This window comes from Lithobates pipiens, unplaced genomic scaffold (assembly GCF_037356315.1).
Source record: "Lithobates pipiens isolate NorthernLeopardFrog02 unplaced genomic scaffold, aLitPip1_a1.2 Scaffold_13, whole genome shotgun sequence".
Lineage (NCBI taxonomy): Eukaryota > Metazoa > Chordata > Amphibia > Anura > Ranidae > Lithobates > Lithobates pipiens.
This window is the reverse complement of record NW_027507718.1, coordinates 116,464,158-116,489,805: the sequence shown is the minus strand read 5'-3', so window position 1 is coordinate 116,489,805 and position 25,648 is coordinate 116,464,158. Positions and strand designations below refer to the sequence as shown.

Below are 25,648 nucleotides of genomic sequence, written 5' to 3'. Positions count from 1 at the left end.
CCAGACAAGGGTCTCTTTTGTCATAAAAGCCTTACATGTCATAAAAATGGCCTGTAATATAAAGTATTTAGCCCTTAAAGTGGTTCTAAACTGTTAAGGTAAAACCTTAATGCATTCTCTGCATTAAGGTAAAAAACCTTCATTAGCTGTATCCTCTACCCCGCAAACACTTACTTATCTAAGTCCTCTATCATTCCAGTGCTATAGACGGACACAGCCTGGCTGGTGAGCATACCTGCACATTTGGCCCTATAACAAGCAGCTTCCCGTGGGGACACACACAAAAGAGGGCAAACCGCACCAGTGGGGACTCCAGAAGAGGAGCAATGGGACCGCTCTGTGCAATACCCTTGCACCTGTATTTTTTTTTTTTATTATTCGAATAAAAAAGGGGTTACAATCACTTTAAATTGGATTCACTTTCCGAATTCAGGAGGGGAAGAAAGGAGGAGTTTTCTCAGCTAAGCACACCCTCCTGCATGCATGGGCTAAGGGCAGATGGAGTCCTGAAAATAAATGTTACATGACTCATCAGCCCTTACTCAATATGGCCACAGGCCAGAAATGATGGGGGGGTGTTTATCGAAGTGTTTTCTCAACAAAATAAAGCATGGAGACATGGATGGGTAGGGGAGTTTGCTTTCAATATTAAACATGAATTAAATAGTTTTTGGTGCACAGATACAGTTCTTTCTTCCCTTTTTTTTTTTTTGTGAAAACATTAGAGTGCCATCATTGACAGAATGATCTCTCTCTGGTGCAATGTTACAAATTATTTACATTTCTAAGCTGATAATATTGCATTCACACAATGATACATTGTTTTCTTTTCACTGAGCAATGCTGAGCTCCCCTCCCTTGTTTTTCTACATTCCTAAAATATCGGATGCTTGTTCCACTATTTAAATAATGTTTTTGTTTATTAGTGAACAGACATTTGGACCAATTCATACCATGAATTGAACAGGATTCACATGCGATCCAGGTACAGTGCGATTTCATACGAATGGGCTGAAATTGTGCTGGACCACACAAAGAATAGTGCAGGCGCTATTTAAAAAAAAGAGCACTACAGCCGTGCAATTAGGTGCAGGCAGTCAAACTGCATTTGCGACTTGCGTTTTGGTTGTCATTAAGTTAACTCTGATACCCACTGCAGATTGCAACTGCAGTGTGCTTTGAATGCGGTACAAGAATTTAACTGGTCCTTAATGAAGCCTTGCTGTTCGTTAATTGACATTTTGATTTATTTTTATTAATGAATTGGCTGCTAAAGATGAATTCCAGGTATGGATATATTTTTACATAGTTACATTGAATGTCTTCTCTGATTTGATGATTTGGAGAGGTGGAGCAGTGATGTCATTGGGCAGCCACACTCCTGTGTTCCAAATGTAGCAGGGCAGTCGCTAAGCAAGTGTGGATCACTGTATCAGAGGTGCCTGCTTCAGCGATTTCCAGTTTTAGGGGCTCGCCAGGTATGATTATATATATATATATATATATATATATATATATATATATATATATATATATATATATATATATCTACATTGGTCCAAGCAGGACAAATATAACTATGTATAAGACAACCATACCTGAAATTCGTCTTTAAATTTAGCAAATAGATTTTGTGATGCCACATGTAATAAAACGTTAGTGAATTGACCCGTTTTTTTTTTTTTTTTTTTTTTTTTTTTTTTTATTACATCTGACATCAGGATTTAGGTATTTCATGACCAAGTACTGAAACCTTGAAAAGGAAAACATGCATTTTTGACAGTCCAGTTGCTCACAGTAGCTAAAGAGGCAAGTCTACTGGGGACCAGAAATGTGCTAACATTTCAACCGTTTCAAATAACACTTAGCAAGTATACAGGCACATTACTATATGCATTTTCCAGGTGTATTTTTCCAGCTATTTTCTAATGATTCTTTAGAGGAAAACAAAATTACATTTCATAGCATCTGTTTCTTTTGATTTATTAGATTCTAATTTTGTTTATGATAGAATACAACACGTTTTTCAGTTTTTAACCAATAAACTTACATACTGTCATAGTATGTGATAGGTACTTGTGTTTTTTTTCTATTTATATTTTTTTTTTACCTGAGATATCCACTTCAAGACTGGTTTTGTAAACATTTATCAGGGCTATGGCTGCAGCTGTCAGCCATAACCCCGGTATTGTTTTTCTCCTTCTGACAATAGTGATCAGACTGATTAGCCACCGGATCACTTTTAGAAGCAATGGGAGGGTTCGTTGGCCCCCCACTTTGTTGTTTCTCAGGCTTACCTGTCTCGCCGTGGCACCTTGGATACAATCTAGCAGTTTGTGCTGCTGGCCATAGAGGTGAACAGAGACCAGAATATCTCTAATCATCTCTATGGTCTAAAAGACTAGAAGCAACGGCATTGGAAAGCATCAGATCATTTATTTTTATTTATTTATTTTTGATCTAATGCTTTCAATTGTAGAGGAGATCTAGGGTCTTACAGACCCCAGATGTCTCCTTAGAGTGGACCTGTCATGCGTTATTGTTATCACAAGGGATGTTAACATTTTCCGTGATGGCAATAAAAGTGATGCAAAAAAAATATTAGAGACAGTATAAAATACATTTTCTAAAATAAAATATAAAAAAAAAGTAAAGCGCTCTCGTCCCCCTATGCATGCGAATGCATGTGTAGGTTGCGCACGCATGTGTAAACGGTGTTCGTACCACATATGAGGTATCGCTGCAAATGTTATAGCAAGAACAGTAATTCTAGCTCTAGACCTCCTTTGTAACTCAAAACTGGTAATCTGTAAACATTTTTAAAGTGTCGCCTATGGAAATTTTTAGGTATCATAGTTTGTTCCACGAGCATGTGCAATTGTAAAGCGTGATATGTTGGGTATCTTTTTACTAACATCATCTTTTATATTTTACCAAACAATTGGGTTATATGTCGTTTCGCATTAAAATTTAAAAAAGTTTTTTTTTTATTTCAAATAAATTGCATTTGAAAACTGCTGCACAAATACCGTGTGGCATTAAAAAAAAATGCAAAACCACCTATTTATTTTCCAGGGCCTCTGCTTAATAAATATATATATATATATATATATATATATATATATATATATATATATATATATATATATATATATATATATATATATATATATATATATATATATATATATATATATATATAGTTTAGGGGTTCTAAGATATATATATATATAAAAAAGATTGTTACCTGTAAACAAGTGCCAGAAAAAGCCTGGTCTTCAAGTGGTTAAAATTCAAGAAAGTGTATTTTATTTTTTTTTAATTGCCTTTTAAAGGCCACTGCACAAATGCTGCATGACACAAGAATTGCAGCGGTCATCATTTTATTCTCTAGGGTCCCTGGCAAAAAAAATATGCATAATGTTTGTGGGTTTTAAGTGATTTTTCTAATAAAAAAATTAAGATTTTTACTTGTAAACAAAAGTTTCAGAACTTTCACCGCTAAGCCCCTGTACACACTGAATGCGACTTTGATCAATTAAGTTTTGGTCCGACTACATAGGAAAAAACACCCATTTAATTTTGCACCACATCCCAGGTTGAAATATGAGAATGAAAGGGTTTAAAAGGGAAGGATTTTAACGTTGCAAATTGATAATATGAAAAACGAATGGATTTTTTTAATATGAAATTTTTATTACAATCAGGGTTAAAAAATATATTTTACAAGTGAAACAATGCAAGAGACTTTACAGTGGTTTACATAAACAATCTTAGAGGATCACTGATAAGTGTAAAGAGATGATTATTGCACACTAGCCTGACATGTTTTGCTGTTTGCTTCTTCAGGGGATGTGCAATACAACAATGATATACCCCTAACGTGTCCACCCACATTCAGCCACCCCCTAAAGTTTCACACCTGCCTACAAAACCCAACGGGGGAATTCCATGCAGTCATAGAAGGCAGGAACAGACCAGGTTAAAAAATAATTAAACTCAGCATAGGTGGAAGAGTGACTGGGGATCTTATACTTAACAGAATCGATCAGTGGTTTATAGGAACACAGTCTAATGCGTTCATTAAGGAGAAGTCGCTACCGCCAGCGCTTAGCTGGTGTTAGTGACATTGTGCTACTTCATGATTTCAAAGCCGCAGGTCTGTGCGTTTTCAGTGTGACTTGCCTGACATCTCTGCGACTTTATGCACAGATGTCCATGTAAGGCGCATCTAAAATCACCAAAAATGCTGCAGGAGCCTTTTTTTTCAATTCAGTGTAGCACCACAAAGTCGGATTTGAACAGTTCATTGCTGACAATAGGGTGTGACTTGTCATGCAGTTTGGAATTGTCGCTTTGAACATCTCACAAAGCACTATTCAATCCATCATCCGAAGATGGAAATAGTATGGCACAACTGCCATACCGTTGACCAAAACAGTCAGGCTGTGCAAAGAGAGCATTAATCGGAGCAGCAGCCCAGATGCCCATAGTAACTCTGGAGGAGCTGCAGAGATCCACAGCTCAGGTGGGAGAATCTGTCCACAGGACAACTATTAGTCGTGCATTCCAAAAATCTGGTCTTTATGGAAGAGTGGCAAGAAGAAAGCCTGCAAAAGACTTGAGACTGGGGCAGAGGTTCACCTTCCAGCAGGACAACGACCCTAAACATACAGCCAAAGATACAATGAAATGGTTTAGCTCAAAGTATATTCATGTGTTCGAATGGCCCCGTCAAAGTCCAGACCCAAATCCAGTTCAGAATCTGTGGCAAGACCTGAAAATTGCTGTTCAGATGCTCTCCATCTAATCTGACAGAGCTTGAGCTACTTTACAAAGAATAATGGGCAAAAATGTCACTCTCTAGATGTGCAAAGCTGGTAGAGACATTCCCAAAAATACTTGCAACTGTATTTACAGTGAAAGGTGGTTCTACAAAGTATTGGATGAAATGTTGGATGAAACGTTTCGGATTATTGCTTGCCAGCTCTGCACACTGTGCCCATTTTTTATGATTACTTTTGATCACATTTTGGCACCTTCTATACCTATCAAGTGTTCTTTGGAGCACATCCTACCATAAATATCGGTTGACTTATTATTTTGTCACAATTTGCTCATGTTAATTGATTTAGCACATGCATTTTATATATTCATATGTATCCATATTAATTTGTTTGGATATCACGGTAATACACAATTCGTGTTACAATTTGTTTATGCTATTTGGATGGTTAATTGAATTTAGCACGTGCACTTTCACATATTTATATGTATCCATATTCGTTGGTTTGGATATTAAGGTAATTTTTGCACATTTATGTGCGTATGTTTATTTCTACCTTCAGGTTTATACTTGGGCACATATGTTCCCTTAGCGCTGCACTTTTTTTTCGCTTATGTCCAAAGTATAACTTTATTATAACATTTTATTTATCTATTTATTTTAGTATTTTTGTATGACAAGCAAAAAATATTTCTTTCTATGTTGAGCTTCCTGCACTTGTCTTGTAAAGGGTTATCAGCAGCATAAGAAGTGAAGGGAAATAATGAAGAGATAGCAGTAAAAACCCTACAGGTTCCCCACTGTATCCAAAATATAGGAAAAAAAGATTTACTTTTTTTTTGTTTTTTTGTTTTTTTAAGTAGGGAAAGGCCCCTATTAGTTTTTAATTTCTATCCGTGTCCCACAGATATTTCTCACTTCCTCTCTGGACAATTTATTGTCATCTGGACAGAAAGTGAGTAATACCTTACTAATCAATTTAATACCAGCCAAAACTTGGGGGGAAAAAAAGCTATTGCTTGACATACACTTTAAAGATAGCCAGAAAGAAATTGCACATAATTGGTAATTCAGGGGAAGAAGTGAGCAACATCAAAGCTATACAAAAAATGTCAAGTGCTTTCCATTGTCTTTCACTCTTATATAAGTTGCTGTTTTTCTTTGTGAAGGTGCACAAATAGTGTAGTGCCTTCTCTTGCTGTAGACTCAGAATAGTCTCAGGGGGCTTCCTTCCTCAGGCATATTAAATGTTCTGAGTACTCGTAAACAATCATGATCTCTATTGTGATGGAAAAGACCAGTTCTAAAATGTCAGAAAAGTCTGAAAGTTTATTTTATTTGGGTCCATGGAAGGAAATTTCATTATATTCCACATGGACTGCAGGAAACAGGAACAAAAACAAACGAAAGGTCTAGAACGGCAACCTTCTATTTTTATAGATTTTTTTTTTTTATACTGTTGTGAACGTTAAAGCAATTCTACCATGGAAAAAAAAAATCAATGAGGAAAAAAACACCTTGTAAAAGAAAAGTGCTACTACTCCCCAGTCCTGTAATTGTTGAATTGGATCGTTGCTGTCTTGCAGAGCTGAAAGGTCCATTAGAAACTTCAACATCCATTTTATTCGGATGTCTGGTGCCTTGTTTCATACTGTTCCACCTGCTCATCATCAACTCTTTAGTGTGTCCCTCGGCAGGTGGAACTACAGCATGCAGTGGGGGAGGCAGGCATCCAACACACTCACAAATGTTGGATACTGAAATTTCTGTTGGACCTTCTAGCTCTGCAGGAAAGCAAAGATTCAATTTACCACCCATGGGAATGGTAAGTAGTAGTACTTTTCTTTTACAGTTTCCTCTCTTTATTCATGAGTCACTTTAAGGGCCTAATCACACTTTTGCAATGTGGTAACCTGTTGGTGCAATACCGTAATATTAATTTTGAATGGCACATCAACACACAGGACCGGATAAACATACGGTTACAATGGTCCATGCTCTCCACCTTGTCAAATCAGAGGATGCTTTGCATTCGTTCAGAAAGGGCATTCTATGAATTTCGACTGTGCCGAGAGGCCAATCTCTTGTCTTGTATTCACTATGCATCAGGCCAGCCTCTCAGCATTGGACTATGAAGCAAGTGGAGACACTGGAGAAGCGATATGTATTTCAGTGATTTCCAGCTTCCATGGGCATATTCCATACCGGGAATTCTCCTTTGAAAATGTGAGTTGCAGTTCTACCTTTCAGCACTAAGGTCCTGGCTAGAATCCTTCATTGAGTTTGCATGTTCTCCCTGTGTTTAAAGTAGGTTTTCCCTGGTACTTCAGTTTTCTCCCACGTCCCAAAGACATGCTGGTAGGTTAATTGGCTCTTGTCTATATAAGCCCTACTATGTGTATATACAGTGCCTTGCAAAAGTATTCACCCCCTTGGCATTTTACATATTTTGTTACATTACAGCCTTTAGTTCAATGTTTTTTTTAATCTGAATTATATGTGATGGATCAGAACACAATAGTCTAAGTTGGTGAAGTAAAATTAGAAAAATGTATACACAAAACAATTTTTCAGAAATAAAAAAAACTGGTAATTGGCATGTGCGCATGTATTATTTATCATGCAGCCCATAAAAAGCTCTGGTGCAACCATTTTAGAAGTCACATAAATGGTGAAATTATGTCCACTTGTGTGCAATCTAAGTGTCACATGATCTTTCATTACATATACACACCTTTTTGAAAGGCACCAGGGGCTGCAACACCTAAGCAAGAGGCACCACTAACCAAACACTGCCATGACGACCAGGGAACTCTCCAAACAAGTAAGGGACAATGCTGTTAAGAAGTACAAGTCAGGGTTGGGTTATAAAAAAAAAAAAAAATCCAAATCTTTGATGAGCCCTGGGAGCACCATCAAATCTTTCATAACCAAATGAAAAGAACATGGCACAAGGGCAAACCTGCCAAGAGACGGCTGCACAACAAAACTCGCAGGCCGGGCAAAGAGGGCATTAATCAGAGAGGCAGCACAGAGACCTAAGGTAACCGTGGAGGAGCTGCAGAGTACCACAGCAAAGACTGGAGTAGCTGTACATAGGACGACAATAAGCCGTACGCTCCATAGAGTTGGGCTTTATGGCAGAGTGGCCAGAAGAAAGCCATTACTTTCAGCAAAAAACAAAATGGCATGTTCTGAGTTTTTGAAAAGGCATGTGGGAGACTCACAAAATGTATGGAGGAAGGTGCTCTGGTCTAATGGGACTAAAATTTAACTTTTTGGCCATAAAATCTATTTTTTGTTCAACCAAGGGGGCTGAATGGAAAAAGAAAAATAGAGATCGCCATACTAACACACCCGATGTTGATGTGGCCTCCCCACTGAGCTATTTTATTCTGACGGGGGGCTGTCATTGGCTGTGAGCACTGTTTGGAAGCTGGTTTTCCAGCATGCTTGTTCGATAGAAACCAGTTGTGAGAGCAGCTTCTGTCGGATAAGGAGCTGTACACAAGCACCAAAAATCGTCTGATTTCTGCCAAGCCAACTGTTTTCGGCCTGTGTGTACCCAGCATAATAAGATCCTTGAGGGCAGGGGCTGATGTAAATGTATAGTATCTAAAGCATTGCATAAATTATCAGCTATATATACATACTTTTTTATACTCTTATAAATTGCATATTCGTACCCGTTTGGTGGGGGAGATTGCATTACTGGTACTAGAGCTGCATGATTTTGGCTAATATGAGTATCACTGTTTTTTTTTTGCTTAGAATAAAGATCACTATTCTCGTGGTGCAACATGCTCTTTTATATTACACAAAAAAAAAATTGCGCTAACTTTTACTGTTTAGCTTTTTTTTACATTCATTAAAGTGTATTTTTCCCCCCAAAAATATTGTGTTTTGAAAGACCGCTGCGCCAATACAGTGTGACATAAAATATTGCAACAGGGTCTCTGCAATAAATAATAAAAAAAAAGATTTTATGTGTGTGTGTGTGTGTGTGTGTGTGTGTGGGGGGGGGGGGGGGGGTGGTCCTGAATAATTTTCTAGCAATAATTATTGATTTTAACTTTGTAAGCAGCAAGTGTCACAAATATGTTTAGTCTTTAAGTGGTTGAAACTTCCCTCATCTACAGACAGAAGTTAATTCCTTAGATCTAAGAATGGAATGTTACTTTGTTTATAGTTCTCTACATGTTGTGATAAAACTTTGACAGACTACCTGGATTTTTTTTTTTCCCCAGCTGTCAGAACTCTCTGAACTTGTTAGATAAGAACCAAAATTATTTTTTATATTTAACGATTTATCACGTAGCTCTAAGTGGTACTGGTTGTATTGGGAATGAAGGCCCATGTTCATACTAGTTGGGCACAGGAATTTGCTGTCTTGACAGCTAAGAGGCTGTCTATTTGTTCCTATGGAATCACTCTCTCTTTTGCTGAGGCAAGTTGTTGCTCTCATTGCTAAATTCAGCAGTGCTTGGGCCAGCAGCAAAGTGACACCTTGTGAGGAGGGATTCAATAGTTTTAGTGCTTTTATTTAATGTATATAAAACGCCATGTTTCCAGTAGAAGTTGACATGGAGTTCTCCGTTGCTTTCCCTATCTTCTCCTCCTGGCTGTGGACATCGATTTCCGTCATGTGGCATCTCGTTTGAGCTTGTTACCTTAGGGAGGAGGGACATTCATCTTGCAGCATGCTTGGTTAGGGAAAGTAGGCATACATCTGATATTACGGTACATATGGCGATTGACAGCTTTGGCCTTCCTTAACAATAAAGTCCCTGGGGAAAGATGGTGAGGCCTGGACTATGCATACTGGCTTGCGTAGGCAAAGAGCCTTTTATATACCACCTGTTTCAGTGACTTCCTTTACCTCCATTTTTTGACATCTTCCAGGGTTCTGATGTTTGGAAAAGCTAACTGCTACTTTAATGCTGAAATCCAGGTATGAATTCTATTGAATAGACCCCCTCAAGGGCTGCTTCTGGCCAGCTCAGTAGATTGATTCAAAAAAGGCCTGGATTCTTTCCTAAATGCGTAAAATATAACTGGATACTAACATTTATTGATAAAGTTGATCCATGGAAAATATCCAATTGCCCCTTGGGGGATCAAGAAGGAATACCCCCCCCCCCCCCCTCCTGCTGGAGCGAATTGGATTATGCTTCGTTTTTTTTTTTTTTTTGCCTTCCTCTGGATCAACTGTGGGTATAGGATTTTGTATATGGAGGTTTTCTATTTGTGTTTTTTTTTTTTCTCTGTGCGATGAACTGGATGGACTTGTATCTTTTTCAACCAGACTAACTTTGGTAATGTAAGGCATTCTGTGGTTGGACGAGGTGGAAATTGTGATGTAATTTCCCTGCCTCTCTACCTTGTCCAATCCTTGGATTCAGTGAGAAAATACAAGACATTCTGTGAATGGAGTCCATGCTGGGCACCCTCCTGTGGTCACTACGCAGTCACTATAAAGACAGCAGCCATGACTGTAGTAGCAATGACTACTACAGCAATTTCCAGCTTCCACAGTTATGAAATATGCATACAGTTTAAACTGGGACCAATGTAACCTTGCAATTGAATTCATACCTGGAACCATGAACTCCAGGCAGTGAAATGCATAGTTCAATTTACATGTATGAAAACTTCTATCTGTCAAAGGATTTGTAATTCTATGCATCCAGTTTTGTCATCTAGGCTCTCCTACCAGACGGCATAGCCAGGCCCTTGACCTCCATTGCAGCAGCATAGTTAGGTTAATAATGCTCCCCCAAACTCCTTACTAGACAGTGAAGGAGCAGCAGCATGCTGATAAAATCATCACTCTTCTTTCTCCTTCTGTCAGATTGGCTCCCTGGCCCCTTCTCTTTCGAAGTCTGCTCCTGTGTATGGGTTATCGAGACCTATTGAGGTACTTCAGGTCGGCTTTAAAAAAAAAAAAAAGAAATGCAAATCTAGTTAAGCAGATATTCTGTCAAAAAAAGGTCACTACAGAAGTGATTGTAATTTGAAAATTATGGCAAATGTATACCATTGCGGACCCAACAGATAGAAGAGCCGCTTTGCCTTGTACCCTGTGAGTTAGGTAGAAATGAATAAAATGGAATTTTTCAATAAAGTAAAAAAATAAAAAAAAAATAAAAGGTAAACTGCGTGATATGTTTTAACTTATTGCAGCATCTCTATACACACCAGCAGCGCACATTGTATAGCGCATAATACGGACCTGCTGGTGTGAATGGGCTCTTCTTGTTTATGCAATTTTTCTTTTGTGCAACCACGGTTTACTGGAAAGAAAATATTGATATAGAAAATAGCTTGATTTCCTATTCAACACAGCCACTGTTGATTGCGGAATCCTTTCTGTGGAGCTATGGTGTTCAACTTGGGTACAATCAGCCTGTCCATACATGGATACAATTTTTGTCTGGTCTCTGCTGAAGCAGCTGAGATTTGATCCATCTATGGTTAACTTTAGGGTTGCTTTACATCTATGCGTTGTAGCAGCATGCAAGTTTCCACAATGCTTAGTTTTGCACATGTTACCACTTTGTACCGCACCGCACATTCCTTATGAATAGCACCCCAGTGCACCAAGGCACGTGCATAGTGCATTGTGGTATTTTATGACTTGTTCAAAAATGTTGAGGTTTTTGTGTGTTGGAAGCCCATTGATTCCTTAGACCCCTTTCACACTGGCAGCGTTTTTCAGGTGCTACAGCGCTAAAAATGCCTGTATAGCGCGTAAAAAAAACTGCTCCAGTGGGCTTTCACACTGGAGTGGTGCGCTGACAGGGCATCGCAAAAAGTCCTGCCAGCAGCTTCTTTGGAGCTGTGAACTCACCGCTCCTCCACCGCTGCTCCCCATTGAAATCAAACCGCCCTGCTAGCGGCCAAATAGCACCGCTAAAACGATGGTAAAGCGTCGCTAAAAATAGAGCTGATTTACTGCCGACGTCCTGGGCAGCTCGGTGTGAAAAGGCTCTTAGTCCAACACTTGACTTGGTGTATCTAAACCCGGCAACAAAAATGAAATGTATTGCAGCCTACATTTCCTTAGATGCGGTGACTGAACACACTTTTTTCTTTCTTTTTACCCAGTGATCTTGCCAACTTGCTGTTGTTGGGTGACATTTGTACTACTATGTTTAGGACAAGGCTTGACAAATTTGCTTTGACTCTAGGAGTCAGCTAAAGTTAGGAGCCAGTTTTTTTTTTTTTTTTTTTTTTTTTTGTTATTTTTTTTATTTGGGGGTTGGGTGGCTGTCTTATTCAGTTGAAGTGCTGCTGGGTGGGACGGCTTTCTCACTGTGTGGGTTTGGGGGGATGAGTGTCCCTTTGGGGCTCTCTGGGTGTGGGGATTTGACACTTGAGATTGTTAGGGCTCAAGTATTTGGCATGTGTGTTGTGGTATGTGCATGCTGTGTGGGCTGGACTCTGCTCACCTGCCTGCTTGTCTCCGGTGCCACGTGCAGGGACTGGCGGGAGGGTGGACCATGGTCTGTGTGGAGTGGGGGGAGGGAGGAGCCTTTTCACACAGTGGCAGCCGGTCTGCTGGAGGAGAGGGTGGAACGTGCACGGGGTGCCGGTGTGGGGGAGGAAAGTGAAAACTTTCGCTCTGCTGGTAAACGGAGCTGGAGGGGTTTTTTTTTTTGGGTGGGGGATGTTGGAACTGGGCTGGCTGCCCAGAGCTGCATGTCTGGGAGGGTTGCTGACGCCTGGCGCCCAGGCGCTGGGACACAGTTTGTGGTTGCTGTGACAACCTGGAGCCTGAGATTTGTCAAGCCCTGATGTAATGTGTATTGTAATCAATGTTTTCATGTGTGAACTCCCTGATGCGCCTGTTTATGTTTGTATGTGCGTATATGTGGAGATGGGCCTCAAAAATGTTTTTTGAGGGGGGGGGGGCATTTTATGTGCTTGGGTGTAACTTTTTACAATTAAAACATGTGTTTTTTTTTTTTGTTTTTTTTTTATCAAATGGGGTTGAAAAACTCCCTTATGTTGTTTTTTGATGCCAGGCTCCACTGTGCTCCACTGAATGTAATGCAGTACAGATCGCATTGCATTACATTCTTTCCCGGCCTTGATGGCTGGGGACACAGACAATGGGGACCCAGCACTGACATCATACATGTCGCTTCCGGGTCAGGAACAAGATGGGGAGGAAATCCGACATGTGTCTGCTCTTCTCCCTCCTCTCTACCTGGCGTCACCCACTTTGTCAGTCCTAGGCCCACAGATGAGTAAGCTGAGCCTGGGGATATATAGCGTGGGGGGTACTTTACCGGGGTGTGTGGAAGCAATTTGGCAGCAGCGCAGCCATCCAAATACTTTCACCTGACAAGTAAGCACTGCTGCTTGCTAGGGCTAAATGTTATAAAAAACAACCTGCTTGAAACTGGATGTTCCAGGTGTCAGGCAATATAAATTGTGCATCCCTGCAGTGATTGGGCTGACAAAAGCGAGGATCCAATTTTTAGTCACATGGCGACCTTGCGTCTGGGATTTGTTGAGCCTTGATCTAGGAGGAGCAGTGTTGTCACAATGGGAAGGGAGTGTATTATGGCTATGTAACACCTTCCTCCTTTCCATAACGAGGAGGTGTTTTTTAGTCTAGAAAGATAGCAGGGAACAATGGTAACTGAAAGCGGCCCAGAGGCAGAGTGTACAGGAAAACATAAGCTCACAAGTTTTCTGGCTGGATGAACAGCATTTTTTTTTTTTTTTGCACTTTTCAAACACTACTGCCACCCAATTGTGCGATTTCCAGTGCTGCTTGTGACTTTCATGCGACATTAGAGTGCATGGGGCTTGAGTCACAATAATTGGAATTGCCACCATTAAATGAATGTGTTTTCACTTGTCACGCGATTCTGTATCGCAAGTCCCATGACAAGTCGCACCAGTGTGAACTGGGGCTCAATCATATACTTAACAGACCAAAATGTAGCAAATAAGAGAAATGTATTGTCAGCGTTTTACATACACTTTAAATGTAAATAGGCAGCAGCATATATGACAAATGGAGGTGGAGGTAAATGACGTAGATGTGTAAAAAATGATATGATATTAGAAATAACATTGTGTTGTTTTTGTTTCTTTGTTTTGCTTATGAATATAATGTTCCTCATTGTTGTAGAAAGTTTATTCCATGCTGGTTGAATAAATAGGATCAGCTCCAGACGTGTTTGACCTAATTTATGACCCAGTAGATGTGAGTTTAGAGATGTCATTTTTGTGTTGGGAAGGAGAGAGATTGGTAATCTGTGTGTAGCAGATTTCAGTCAGAGCAAAGGAGAGGAATGATGCAGTGTGGGGAGAGAGGCAGCTGTGTGACCTTAATCTGAGGAGCCAAGGTGAGTTAGGGGCTCTGGAGGAGGGGATGTGATGATACAAGACCCATCAGGAGAGGCTGGCTCTGTCACACAGCTGGATTGGGCAGATAAGACACACACAGCACTGTATAGTGCATAATACATTTTATATACACATTGAATGCAACTTCATGTACAGCACGCTGTCAAGGGTATTGATAGACAAGTTTGGTTTCCTTCATATCAGAGTGTGTAACCTTTCATATCAATTATTTTGTTTTTGTACAATTATTTCTATTTCTATTATAACAGTTCATACAGACATAATAGAACTGCCGTAGTGCTTTGCGGGTTAATGGAGAATGTAGTGACAAGCATTTTATTTTTCTGCATTGGTTTTATAGGCGGTTATAGATATTCTGAAGGGGGTATTTATTAAACACAGCTAATGTGGAATTCTTCACGGTAGCCAAATTGGGTAGACCTAATGCTGGAGATGCTTGTATTTTGTCAGCCTGGCAGGCGGGACATTCTAGCATTTTCATCCTGCTTCTGGGGGCTGATGGAAAAACAAATATTATGGCCTTTTTTCTATGTATCATTATCGTATGACTAACCTCCGAAATATTGAATTGCATATTATTGTAGCTACAGATGTGACATCTCTTATTACGGCTAGCGATCAGAAAAATATATCATCTTTCACACTTGGATATTGCAGCATTTTAGAGATTAGGAGTTACAATTTATTGTACTTTAACTCAAAATCACCAAAAATATGATATAACATGAATATTCATTTACCCTTAGTGCTGTTTAGTGTTTGTAATGTATATATCAATTTCCCTAGAGCATTTAGGATGATCAGTAAATGCCATGTCATCTGTGTTTCAGCTGAGGCTAATGGAAGAGAGAAACAATATGTCTAAACACATCAGACATCCATTTTTTTCTGTATCTTTTATCAGTTTGTGTACACAGCGTCCGATTCAGCAGATTGGCATGGCATTGGTTAAGTCTGGTGCTGGAGGTGGACAGCTCCATGTGACTTTGCCAGCAGGGTAGTGAGCACATTTTACTGCAGTCACATTACACGGGCTCCTCCCAGCAGCATGAATGGGACAATTCATAGTACCGAGGACTGACTCATGACTGAGATGTACAATTAGCAATTGTCCAATCAGAAACAGAAGCCTAGGTCCATTCACTGTACAGATACTTGGTAACATCACAATATAGCCTGTGATGCTGTGCCTGTCATGCAGGTACACTCTGTGACCTGTACTCTGGGCACTGTTCTTGCAAATACGTGTCTGCAATGTTTAGATTGTAGGATGCCTGCATCCCTGTTTACGGCTCTGTTTTCCAAAACGAGGCATGGAAAAATTTGTACTATACAGTGCCCAGTAAAATACTAGGAAAATGTAAATAATAAAGCAATAACATTTATAGTGATCACTAACCTACAAACCACAGAGGTGCTTTCTGCAAACGTAGAATAGATTCATTCTGTAACGTTATGAAAGAAAAAAAAAAGATTTTTCAAACATCCAGCTACAGGCAAGATTATTTCAAATTATGAATAACACTTTTTTTTGTTAAAAAAAAAAAAAAAAATTATGAATAACACATTTAGCTCACGTTTACATTGGACCGATTTGACATGTCAAATTGCATTTTAAATCCGAGCCTACTGCCGGCAACGTCCAAATCGGTGCAACGCCGACTTTACGTTGCCACACTGATTCCCAAAAGTAGTTTCTGCACTACTTTTGGCGACTTGGGAAGCAATTTCAATTGACGTTCAAAGAAAGACCTCTGTGTGGGTTCATGCACAGATGTCTAAACTAAACTAAATGTGTTATTCATAATTTTGAAATAATCTTGCCTGTATATGGATGTTTGAAAGATCCTCCCTTTGCCATCAGGGAGCGCTATATACAACATAAAACAACGGTAAGAACCATAGGTTCCAGAAAGGTAGACTTTTGGGAGTCCTTCTATTTCCTGATTTCTAATCTTGCAAAACAATTGTGTACATTTTGGTTCTGTTTACACTACATAGGCCTAAATTGGAATATGCAGATCCCTCTAGCAGGTGGCACAGGCTCACCTGAGGTGTGAGGGTCTAAGCATTAACCATTTTTCACCAGAGCTGCTGAGGGTGGAGGTCTGTTTTGCAGCATGCTGTCAGGTTGTTGCCCTCTGGATCACCCCACAAGCAGGAGTCTTGTAATAGCTGTACAGTGCATCCATAAAGTATTCACAGTGCTTCTCTTTTTCCACATTTTGTTATGTTACAGCATTATTCCAAAATGTATTACATTTTATTATTTTCCTCAAAATTCTACAAACAATACCCCATTTAATGACAATGTGAACGAAGTTTGTTTGAAATCTTTAAAAGAAAAGTATTAAAAAAAGAAAAATCCCATGTACATTTGTATTTACAGCCTTTGCTCAATACACCAGTGCACCAATTACAGCCTCAAGTCATTTTGAGTATGATGTTACAAGCTTGGCACACCTATTTTTGGGCATTTTCTCCCCTTCTGTGCAGAACCTCTCAAGCTCCATCAGGTTGGATAGGGGGCATCAGTGCAGAGCCATTTTCAGATCTCTCCAGAGACGTTCAGTCCTGTGTGCTTAAGGTTCTGTTGGAGGATTAACTTTCACCCCAATCTAAGATCCAGAGCGCTATGGTTTTCATCAAGGATGTCTCTGTACATTTCTGCATTCATCCTTCACTTGATCCTGACTAGCCTCCCAGTTCCTGCCGCTGAAATACACCCCCACAGCATGATGCCATCACCATGCTTCACTGTAGGGATGGTATTGGCCAGGTTATGAGCGGTGCCTGGTTTCCTCCAAACATGACACTTGCCATTTAAGCCAAAGTCAGGGTGACCATCATGTTCTTGGTCACCTCCCAGACTAAGGCCCTTCACAGTATGTGTAGCCAGTAGCTACACATACTACAGCTGCTACTTTTAATAGGACACTTATCTGTCCTGGAGTCCAGCGATGTCGGCACCGCAGCTTATTTTTCCATCAACTGCCGGGTGCTGCTGCTGCCATAGCCGGTAAGGAAACCCGGTAGTGAAGCATCACGGCTTCACACTGGGTCCCTACTGCGCATGTGTGAGGCTGCACTCTCCTACTGGGGGAAGGAGGAGGGAGCTGAGCGATGATGTCAACGGCCTCAGCCGAGACTCCCGGAAGTGGGGTCCAGGGGCATGCCTAGTGCATTTGGCACCCGGGCGGATCCTATATCTGGCACCCCACTGTGCCCCCTGCATACCTCTGCATCCTTCAATATCCCTTTGTAACTACTGTGTACATTACACAGCCCTTTTACCTCTGGACCCCTTTACATTACACTGCAACTCTGGACCCCTTTACATTACACTACACCCTGCACCTCTGGACCCCTTTACATTATACTGCATCCTTCTACATTACACTACACCCTGCAGATCTGGACCCCTTTACATTACGCAGAACCCTGCACCTCTGGACCCCTTTACATTACACTGCATCCTTTTACATTACACTGCACCCTGCACCTCTGGACCCCTTTACATTACATTGCACCCTGCACCCCTTTACACTGCACCACTGGACCCCTTTACATTACACAGGACCCTGTACCTCTGGACCCTTTTACATTACACACCCCCCCCACAGCTTTAGACACCCGTATGTTACACAAACACCCACCCTAACAGTTCTGAACCCCCTGCATGTTACAGACTCCCCTAGAGTGCAGTCCCCCCCCCCCCAGAGTGCAGACCCCCCCTACAGTACAGACCCCTCCACCATACAGGCCCCCCCTACAGTGTAGACACCCCCACTCTTCAGACCCATAATGTACCTTGGCTCAGATGATCAGCGTGGGACATGCACGCACAGCACGTGTAGACATAACGGAGGAGGGGGAGGTGACATCACTCTGCCTGGCTGTGTGAAACGCCCAAGACTGAGCAGAGCGATGGGGATCATTGTGACTGGGTCCAGGGTGTGCCGATGGATGTCACTCGGGTGCGCCCCCCCCCCCCTTACAAAGCCAGGCTCTCCATGTGTGTGTTACCTGCCTGTCGCCGTGCCACTGCTTAAACCCACCTGCTGTCTCCGCTAAACCCGATTCAGTCGCAGAGGAGGGGGCCCCGGCCTGACGCCCCCCCCAGTGTGTGGCACCTGGGGTGGCCTGCCCCCCACTTAGTATGTCACTGGTGGGGACAGCATACTTGTCAAAGACAGTTAAGGAGATAAAGATCCACTTTTGGGTGGAACTCTGCTTTAATGCACTCTATGCATTAAAGTGAAATTAAGGTTGCAGCTGTCCCCCAGAGCCCCCCCCCCCTTTTCTTACCTGAACTCGATCGTTCCAGCGACCATCACTACAGCTTCAGCCGTTGTCTTGGGTTCTCATTGAACAGATTGATGGCAGCGGGAGCCAATGGCCAAACTGTCAACAAAATCCAGTGACGCGGGGCAGGGCCAAGTCCTGCTGTCTGTGTCAATGGATGCAGCAGCAGGACTCGGGAGCTCGCCCGCACGAGGGCCCCCATGGAAAGGGTATCTCCGTGGGGGCACTAGATGAAGAGGAGGGGCCTGGAGTGCTGCCGGGGGACCCCAGAAAAGGAGGATCAGGGCTGCTCTGTGCAAAACCTTTGCACAGAGCAGGTAAGTATAAGGCCCCTTCCACACAAGGCGAATGCACTCAGTGGAGTCCACCAGCTCGGAGGGAAATCGCTTCATTGATCTATGCTGAGCCAGCAGGTCCATTTCTGCTCACTGAGCGGGGAGGGACCTGTCGGAGCCCCGCTGATTTCTATGGGGAGATCGGAGGAAAACGGACAGCATGTCTTCATCAGATTACATCCGCCAAGACGGATGGCAAACGCATTGCCATACGTCTGTTTTTGACGAATCGGGCAGCAGACTGTTGTCAGCTGACACATCTCCGCTTATATCCGCCTGCCCATAGGAGTCAATAGGTGGCATGCTCGGATCCGCCTTTAAAACCGACAGGCGGATCCGAGCAGGCTTACCAGCTGAAAAAACATGTTTTTTACAGCAGCTGTTTTTGGCTGTAGACATTTTTTTCTACAGTCATTAAACTCTCCATCACTTTATCCTATGTGTCCATGCACACAGACTGTGATCAACAGTTTTGGACAGTGGTGTTTTTGCGCAGTAAAAAACAAACAAAACTAGTGGGTTCCGAGAGACACTTTTCAGCTGTAAAAATGCTCTAACACTGATAAATGTTGATAAACGCTCAAAAACATCGCTCACCAGCGTTTTTTAACGTCTTTGATCCATTTAAAACAAATATATATATTTTTCTTCAGAAAACAAAACAAAAACATTAACGCGGAAAAACTCTATTGCAAATACGTTGAGAAAAGTAGAAAAACTCGCTGCAAAGCTACTGCCGTTTTAATTTTCTTTTTTTTTAATGTCCATTGTGCATGAGGCCTTACAATCACTAGCAGCCGAGAAAGGGTTAAAAACCACTGCTGCTCCAGTGCCGTCCACCTCTTACCAGATCAGCAATTGGCAATTGTATTGTATTTTCACCCTGGCTGGGCATGGAGTCGATGTAGGGGTGGAAGCGATGTCAAAACGTCACTTCCGCCACAGAGCCATTTTTATTTATTTTTTTATTTATTTTTTATTATATTTTTAAATGACACTTTTTAAAAAAAAAAATTTTATTCTTCATTGCATTAGTGTAAATATGAGATCTGATGTCTTTTTGACCCCAGCTCTCGTATTTAAGAGGTCCTGTCATGCTTTTTTTTTTTTTCATTCCTGTTTACATTCCTTGTAATAGGAATAAAAGTGACACAATTAAAAAAAAAAAAAAGTGTAAAAAAAGAGGTAAAATAAATAAGAAAAAAAAATGAAAACAATTTTAAACGCGCCCCGTCCCGCTGAGCTCATGTGCAGAGGCGAACACATACATGAGTAGCGCCCGCATATGAAAACGGTGTTCAAACCACACATGTGAGGTATAGCCGCGATCAGTAGAGAGAGAACAATAATTCTAGCCCTCCTCTGTAGCTTACATGCAACCTGTAGAATTATTTTAAACGTCGCCTATAGATTTTTAAGGGTAAAAGTTTGTCACCATTCCACGAGCGGGCCCAATTTTGAAGCGTGACATGTTGGGTATCAATTTACTCGACGTAACATTATCTTTTACAATTTAAAAGAAAATTGGGCTAACTTTACTGTTGTCCTATTTTTTAATAAAAAAGTGTATTTTTTCAAAAAAAAAAGTGCGCTTGTAAGACCACTGCTCAAATACGGTATGATAGAAAGTATTGCAATTACTGCCATTTTATTCTCTAGGGTGTTGGAATTTTTTTTTATAATGTTTGGGGGTTCTAAGTAATTTTCTAGCAAAAAAACAAAACATGTTTTTAACTTGTAAACAACACATCTGAAAAAGAGGATCGGTCCTTAAAGCGGAGTTGCAGCCAAAAGTGGAACTTCCGCTTTAAGCACTCTCACCCCCTGACATGCCACATTTGGCATGTCATTTTTTTTTTTTTTGGAAGGGGGGGGGGAGAGAGTGGGTACTTAGTTTAGAGTAGGACTTCCTGTGGGGCAGCACAGTAGTCTAGTGGTTGGCACTCTCGCCTAGCACAAAAAGGGTCGCTGGTTCGAATCCCAACCATGACACTACCTGCCTGGAGTTTGCATGTTCTCCCTGTGCCTGCGTGGGTTTCCTCTGGGTACCCCGGTTAATTGGCTTCTGTCCAAAATTGGCCTAGTATATGAATGGGGACCTTGGATTGTGGGCTCCTTGTGGTTAGGGACCAATTTGAGTGTACAATGTACAGGGATAGGGACAGTTGTGGAAACTCACTCAGGTTGAACTGGATGGACTGGTGTCTTTATTCAACCTTATTGACTATGTAACTTCCTTCTTCCTGCGCTTGACCGCCTAAGCGACTCCTCCTCTCCCTCCAGGCAGCCCCTCCCTGCCAGCAATCCTCTGGGACACGTGACAGGTCCCAGAATATTGCCTGGCCACTAGCAGAGCGCAGCGCGACTTGCGTATGGGCAGTGCACGGCCGGCCCTGAAGCTGAAAGCTGTCAAAGCCGGGTGCCCACAGAGGAGGGGGAGAGGAGCGAGGCTACGGGCAGCTGCATTGCTAGACTGTGAGACAGGTGAGTGTCTGTTTATTAAAAGTCAGCAGCTACACTTTTTGTAGCTGCTGACTTTTAATAAACTAAAAAATGTGCGGTTAATAAAAGTCAACAGCTACAATATTTTCATTTTTTGTTTCTAGGGTGAAGATCTGCTTTAAGATATAAAAAGGCCTGTGGACAGCTGAGACAAATGCCCTGTACACACGGTCGGAATTTCCGATGGAAAATGCGCGATCGGATCGTGTTGTTGGAAAATCAAATCGTATGTGGGCTCCATCTGGCTTTTTCCGTCGTAATTTCCGACACACAAAGTTTGAGAGCTGGATTTAAAATTTTCCAACAACAAAATCTGATCGTCGATTTGTCTGACGGACAAAGTGCCATGCATGCTCAGAATAAATTTAAGAGACCACAGCTATTGGCTACTGGCCTGTTTATAGCCCAGACGTACGTGTTGTACATCACCTCGTTAAGAACGGTTGGATTTTTGGACAACTTTGTCCGACCGTGTATATGCAAGACAAATTGGCACAAAATCCGATGGATTTTGTTGTCGGAATGTCCGACCGTGTGTACAGGGCATTACAATGAGGTCTGGCTACCAGGTAACGTGTGGACCTAGGAAGAGAGGCTTTATCCTACCTAAAGTTCTACAAAGCCCAGAATGGAATTTATTACTATCTGAGAAAACAACGGTTTAAATCTTGTAGCCTAAAGTGAGTGCCATGCAACAGGGCTGTCCCAATCCCTTTCAAATATAGCAAAAAAGTCCAACGTTGCAGCACTCAATCATTTTTTTTTTATTGACGAAAGATTAGTGTTTCATAGTTCAACAGTTTCAGGCTTAGATCAGCTCTTCTTCCTCTGTCAAGGAATCACATGTATAAATAATTTAGCAAGCAAGTGTATTTTAGCAACCAGAAACCAAAATAAAAAGTAATCGCGAAGGTACAATGTAATATACTGCAGATTTTGTATAAAACAAATTCAAAACTCAACAAGAAAAAAAAAAAGGTTTAAGCCCCACAGGTAGAGAGTGTATAAACGATGAATCAATTCGCTTATTCTCAGAAGCAGTCTATGATCCGTGCTCATACTATTTTTAGGGATATGGTCTATAATTACCGTTGATACGTTTATACAATTGCCGTTGTATAAACGTATCTCTGACAGAGTGTTTGTGTCTTGTGTCTTGCAACTCTATCCATTACCCCCCGTGTCATTTATCCTACACATGTTGCCTCTAGGAATTATTAGATGTTTCACTTTGTATTCTCCTCCTTTATACTGATTATCCTTGCATATTTATCTTGGTGGTGATTTTTTTTTTCAGTTTCTGTTTGAATAAATACACTTGCTTGTTAAATTGTTACTAGATATGTTTCTTGCCTGAGGAAGAGCTGATCTAATGGTTTCACTTTCTTTGAAACCTTGATAACAAAAACCCATATTGTGCTAAAACAGAAGGTCTGCTAATGTGTCAGCTTCCCACTCTCCTCTGAGTATAAAATACTAGTGGAAAGTTGTAAAATTAAAAAAAAAAAAGAAGACCTTACTCCCAAGGTTCTGTCTCTGATTTCAAGTGGCTGGAGAGCATAAACCCCGAAGGAATACTGGAAGCGCAGGGTGCTGTGACAGCTCAGCGCTGGAGAGCTCCATTTGAGAGGTAAGTCTGTCATAATGAGCTAGTGCATACTAGCACATCATGGCGTCAACCTGCAGGGGGACCATTTAAAAAAGAAGACACCGTGCATAAGTGCATTCAAACAAGATTTGGGATTCTCCGTTTGTCAGGAACCGGCAAAAAACCCTGTTATGTCACTCTCTTGTAGGCATTTGTAATTAGGGCGTTAGAGTGTGCAACATGATTGGACATTATGCATTAATGCAAGCTCTGCTTTAAAGCCGTTGTAAAGGCAAAACATTTTTTTCCTCAATGCATCCCCTGCATTAAGGTAAAATTATACTAATAGTATCATTCCCCCTATCCTACCCCTACTTACCTGAGTCTGTGTCGATCCAACGCTGTGCCTGTCTACAGCTGCTCTCTCCCCTCTCTCAGCAGCGGTACTCATTGGCTCCTGTTCCTGTCAATCATATGCTATGAGGAGGGGCTGGGGTTGAGCCACATTCCGTGTGTCAATAGATGCACACAGCCCAGCTCAGGAGCAAATCCATTTTATTACACATAACTTCACTTCTGTACTTATTTGTTTTGGCCTCTTTGTATGTATGGATCAAATAGGTTGTTACCGACATGTGGAGAACATTTTAAGTCAATGGTGCCTGTAGATATATATTTATCTAGAAAAGGGTAATGTGTTCATCACTTTTTTTTTACCCACTAAGTAATTTCATGACAACTACTATAATATGATTGTCTGCAGTCTTTACTCTACTTTTACTTTACTTTTGCCAGGACTTGCTATTGAAATCGTTAATTTAAGATATGATGGGCACCTGTTACTTCAGATAGTTTATGCTGTTCATTTCAGTATCTTGCTTAGACAGTGCATTGTATACACGATGCACTGTGTAATTAAATGGTTTTCCTATTGAAAGAGGACAGCCATTACTGTTTTTAGTGTGGTGCCGTTTTCCTGGCAAATCTTAAGGCGGAACGTCACCCATAACAACTTAAAGTGGAAGTAAACTCCCCTATCGTTTTCATCCACGGAAGCTGCCATCTTTGTCTCTGTTTAATCTTCAGCTGCCATGGTTCTGCACATGTGATCCGTTATGACACCAGCCATTGGGTGGTTTGACAGTTTGGAATACACAGAATCACTATTTTAAGTGTGCATAGAAAGACTGGTTAAAAAACAGTCAGATGCAAGCTAGAGAAAAAATGTTGGATCCGTGAGGGATGACATGGCTTCTACCTTTTTTAAGGATCTCAAAAAAATTATTTTAGAGGTAAAACCTTTAATAGCTCCCTCTGAAAGATCCTTTCCCATAGCCTCGCCAAAATCAGTCACCCCAGGGTCACAGGAGACGGTGGGGGAACAAGCGGGTAGTGACGTGGTTAGTGAGGTAGCCACAACAGCTCAGATTCAGAGCAGGAAGATGGAGAACAAAATTCCGAAACATTGGAAATAAAGGAAGAAAAGGAACTTTCATCAAAACATGATTTAATGTACGAAGGTCGAAGGAATAAAAAGTCCAATGTATTCCCGGTCCATCAGGTGGTGTCGGATGTCGTGCGTAATGAATGGGCAGACCCGGAAAAGAAGCCCTCCTTTGCAGCTAGCAACAAGAAGCAGTTCCCTTTCAATGACTATTCACAGGCGGTATGGAACAAGAATCCTAAGTTGGATGCTCCGCTATCTAAAGTCTCCAAAAAGTCCTCTTTAGCCTTTGAAGACAAGGGGCATCTGAAGGATTGTATGGACAAGAGAGGTGACATTATCCTGATAAATGAGTGTTGCCAGTCTGAAGCCTGTGCTTGCCACCACTTACGTGGCAAGAAACCTCAAATTTTTGGCTCTTCCCAACTTCAAGACCAGATCAAGGATGGTACGCCTAGAGAAGAGATTCTGAAAAACCTACTGGCGAGATCAGGAGGTAGCCAGGAGGGCTATTTGGACAGGAAGAAAACCTCCTGACCGAGAAGCGTAAACCTCCACAAAAGAGGGTTTTTTTTCGTGGACGAAGAGAACTTCCGCAAGAAGAAAATTTTTCCCAAGATTCTCTACCTTTTGTTCAACATTTCCTATCCAGTCAGGACCAGGCTTTTGGTAGAAAGTCCTCCAAACCGTTGTCCCACCCTAGTCTGGTGGGTACTTGGTTGTCCTCTCAAGGGCTGACCTGGGAGATGACTGGGGGAAAAACAGTTAGTCTTACCGGTAACTGTTACGAGTAGTCTTCCAGGGCAGCACGATCCCACCCTAATGTTTAACCTTGTGGTGTTTTGTGTTTTATGCCTTTCAGATTCCGGCCTTCGATTCTCTTTGATGATTGACCAGGGACCGGAGGGACCACCTTAAAAGACTAATTTGCAATATGTTTCCTGTGTAGGAGGAGGAGCTCCATCTCTCAAAGGCTGCCCTGGAAGACTACGGAAAACAGAGTTACAGGTAAGACTAACTCCCTTTTTTTTTTTTTTTGTCATGATGAAAAGTTGTTCAAGTAAGAAACTATTTATTTTTTTTATTTTTTTGTGCTGCATTCCAACACACCTATACAGTGTAAAAAAAAGCAACAGTCCTTTATGGCACCACAACGCCTGAATGGATCTCTATACGATTTGTGTGGCCCAAGCACTATAAAACAGACGTGCGCAAAGAATACTTTTTTTTTTTTTTTTAATGCAATTTCTTTTCTTAAGAACTATGATCTAGACAGGAGCACGGCTTATCTGTTCTCATCT

General features: G+C 41.3%; 1 protein-coding gene across 5 annotated transcripts in view; it reads left to right on the top strand.

Moving 5' to 3' along the window:
• The window catches only part of ANO8 (anoctamin 8), a 150,336-nt gene that overhangs the window by 15,436 nt on the left and 109,252 nt on the right, over positions 1-25,648 (top strand). The window contains exon 1 of one of the 5 annotated variants that reach the window (XM_077475426.1): positions 25,267-25,355. The exons of the other annotated variants lie outside the window; for them this stretch is intronic. The gene's annotated coding sequence lies outside the window, so the exon portion shown is untranslated. Of the gene's footprint in view, positions 1-25,266; positions 25,356-25,648 lie in introns of those variants that run through there. 5 annotated transcript variants of the gene reach the window in all.